This window comes from Fundulus heteroclitus, chromosome 5, assembly GCF_011125445.2.
Source record: "Fundulus heteroclitus isolate FHET01 chromosome 5, MU-UCD_Fhet_4.1, whole genome shotgun sequence".
NCBI lineage: Eukaryota > Metazoa > Chordata > Actinopteri > Cyprinodontiformes > Fundulidae > Fundulus > Fundulus heteroclitus.
The window spans coordinates 27692935-27696667 of record NC_046365.1 but is presented as its reverse complement, the minus strand read 5'-3'; the positions used below and the strand labels follow the sequence as shown (position 1 = coordinate 27696667).

At 41.5% G+C, this 3733-nt stretch overlaps 1 long non-coding RNA gene across 2 annotated transcripts; it reads left to right on the top strand.

The window, feature by feature from the left end:
• The first annotated feature begins 283 nt into the window (after positions 1-283).
• Positions 284-3504, top strand: LOC110368936. Of its 2 annotated transcripts, none has more exons than XR_004930981.1 (4): positions 284-452; positions 2188-2285; positions 3002-3059; positions 3382-3504. It is a non-coding gene; the product is annotated as an uncharacterized LOC110368936 (long non-coding RNA). The 2 variants fall into 2 exon arrangements; XR_004930980.1 differs by having other exon boundaries at positions 2957-3059.
• The last annotated feature ends 229 nt before the right edge of the window (positions 3505-3733 follow it).

Sequence of the window (3733 nt, the reverse complement as noted above, 5' to 3'; positions counted from 1 at the left end):
TGTGGGACTATAAATTGAAATATTTATTTATTTATGTGATTACCCCAAGTTTTACAATTTTTTGCTATTATACGGCCAATTTCTGTCTATCTGTTCCTCCATTCATCCCTTCATCCATCCATCCTTTTTCTTTCACATAGCAGAGATCGTAGCATGGGGGTAACAGGTCCAGAAACCACATTGACGTAGAAAGGGAGCGGCTCTACTCTAAGTTCCCACAGGGTGACGTCACGCTTCCCTTATCTCGAAACCAGAGCTTGGCCACCTTACAGAGCAAGCTCATTTCAGCTGTTTGTATCCGGGGTCCTGCTCTGTCTTATGAACAAAGGAGAGGATCAGAAAGAAAATGCATTGGTTAATCAGGAGGTCTGACTACTGGATAATTTTTTCCATCGCCACACCTGACAGGAGCTGCTCATTATTACAGAAAAATCCTCACTCCATCAATGCATGTAAGCTGGCAAATAATCTAAATCAGGGGTGGGGTCACATGAGAAAATTGAGTGATGTTAGAAGTACATACACACACACACACGTGTATATATATATATATATATATATATATATATATATATATATATATATATAATTTTTTTCTAAATTTACTTTACAAAACATTTAAAATGTATTGTTGTCCTTTTTTCATTCTTTATTCTTAGGTCTTAGGTCCGTTAGGATTACCAAACTGATTTCTATTTTGTAAGTGCCAGAGTAATGAGAACAATCATTTTAATAGACATTGTTTGATTCATTTATTAAATGTTAGACGTTTACATATATTTTAGCTACTATTTTGTACCCTTGTCTTTAAACTGTATGTATGTACTTCGGTCAAATGTTTTGCTCGTCATTCTACCAGTTTCTCAAAAATGTTGGCAGAAACTTTGCCCCATTCCTCCTGACAGAACTGGTGTAACTGAGCCTAGTTTGTAGGACGCCTTGCTTGCACATGCCTTTTCATCTATGCCCATAGGTTTTTAATAGAACTGAGATCAGGGCTTGGCCACTCCAAAACATTGACATTGTTATTCTTAAGCCATTTCAGCAATAAGGCAGTTTAAAGTGCTTTACAACATGAATAAATCCCTATCAGAAGATTCCAAAGACATGATATCATCACCTGGGCATTCCCAAAATGAAGTTTAGACGTAAATACAGACTAGAAGATTCATCCCAGCCTCTCCTACATAACCCCAATCTCATCATGTGGAGGTGGTTATTCAGCCACTCCTTAAGGAGGTTTTCAAGGGTCTTATGATAGGGCCATTTAAATCATCCTTCTCTTCTTTCCGCATTAGCCCTCTCGGGATAGCCACTTGCAAACATTCAGGCAAAAAGTGCCATAATCGACCTCTCAGCTCCTCACTCCAGCCCTTATCTCTAAACCTCCCCTTTTAATGCCACAGTGGACTGTGCAATATCGCTCATCAAACAGCCGGGCAAGGTGTTTGGCTCACTAAGGCTGATTTCACAGACAGTTTCATAACTATGCCGGTTCACCTCTCCCAGTGGCAACTCCTAGGCATGAATTGGGATACACAGGGTTTTTTTTACTGTGAGGCTTACTTTCAGCTGTAGGAGTAGCCCTTGCTTGTTCAACAAATTGTCTGAACCTCGATGTTACATCCTCCTTAATTTGTCAAATAGTTCTTTCATCCCCATTGATCCCCCTCCCCAGCCCTTCTTTCCTGAAGCTACTGCAGTTGTAGGTGTCCCCCTGTCCGTGAAAAAAAATAGCAAGTAGCTCGAGTTCCTTGGCATCATCCTTGATTCAGAAGACATGGTCGCCTCGCTGCCCGAGAACTAATAATCCGTGAAGTTTCTCAGTCCTTCATCTCTTCCCCAGTTCTTTCTAAATGCCAATTTTTGTCTCTCCTGGGCCTCCTTAATCTTGCCATGTGTATCATTCGCCAAGGTCGCTCCTTTATGTCCTAGCTGCTGGACTTAGCTGGTTTTGTCCCTTCTCTTCTCGACCAGGTCACCCTAAACGGAAGCATATTGCTGCTTTATGTGATAACGGAGCCGTGTTCAATACCATTAAAGAAGACCATTTGTCTCCCAAGACTGTCATGCCTAACCTCCGTTGCATCACTGACAGGCAGTGACCCACAACTTCAACTTTCAGCCCGTCATGTTCCAGGTTATTCATACTCAATCACTGATGCTCTGTCTCATTCTAAATTTCAGATCATCCACCGTCTCTACCCATCAGCCAATGCTCTCCCTACACCAATTCCTCATCTTGAGGATCTGAACCTGGACAAATCCCTCCATCCACTTCTTAAGTCAGCTATTTTTTTTCAAATCAGGTCTATCTACTTCCACTCTCAAGTCCTATTATCTTGCTTGGCACACCTTGCTTGGCACAAAATTCTGTCACGCTCACAATACTCCTTTGTTCCCAGTCCTCATTTAAATGGTCCTAGCTTTTGTCATTTTCTGCTTTGCTCACTGACGCTTTAAGCTTTGTTACATTTGCAGTTTATTAGCAGGTATCAATGTTCCCCAAATGTCATCTTTCTCTGCCTGTTATCACATACACATGGCAAGCCTGTTATCAAACCATGCTGTTAAACCTCTCCTTAAAAGCATCTCTATTCACAGCATCTCTCAGCCTGATTTGCAAAAGCCAATTTCTCTTCCTATCCTTAAAAACTTCCTCCCGGCCCTCAGCTCTGGCCGTCTTCCCTATCTTCTTAAATATCTCATTTCCAGTGTCTTTCACCTCACCTTTAGAGGCTACTCAAATTGGGTGAATTTACATCCCCTAATATTGTCTTTGTTCCATACAGAGATTTAGCTTTCACAGAACTCAAGTTCTATCCTAATCACTTCCATCTCTTTCTTAAACATTCTAAAGGCAAAGGCCCTTGTTTCATCTAAATCGCTCATTTAGACAACCCATTCTGCCCCTGCTGGTGGTTGGCCTTTCACAGACCTAATCTATCTTTTCTAGGCTTGTCCCACCTAATTGCATCTCATCCTCTCCACACCTTCGCAGTCTCACACATCCTTTCCACGCCTAGACCTGCAGGACAACTCCTCTCTCCCTTTGCCTTGTAAGTCACAGCCTTGTCAACACTCCTCTATGCCTTGTCAGGTATGGCAAATCCTCATCCTCTATGCCTCAACAGGCTTCTTCATATCATCTCTATGCCTAATTAAGTTCACCTTCTCTACGCCTTGTCAGGCACAGCCCAGTCTGTCTGCAAACATCCTTCCCTCTCCATGCCTTGTCAGACTCTCATCAACCCTCTCCTTGCCATGGCATGCTCTTGTTGTTACCATCCCTAGGCTTCTAATTCTCCCCTTCTCCTCTGACACCTCGCTCTGTAGGCTTCCATACTCAGCTCCTTTCATTAATTTTTTGTTTCTTTTCAGATCTTAAGGGGGGAAGACTTCTCTAATCCTAATCCTAAAATGAAAATCCAAGATCATAGCCATTTGCAACTTTCACGTCTTCTGCCGGGGTCTGAGCACCAAAGAACGTTCACCGATTTCTGCCAATAAATCTCTCTAATTGCCTCTTCTGTCTGTGTGAGTCTTTGAATTGTTTAAAGGCATAGAGACTTCTGAATAGTAAGAAAATAATCCAAAATAATCCTCATTATTCTTGCATTTAGCAAATAAAAATAACTTTGGTAATTCTAATGGACCTATAAGTAAAGGTTATCCAGAGTTCATGTCTGACAGTGAGAAAAATAGCTTGTGTCTTTGTCCAAAAAAGGTTAGA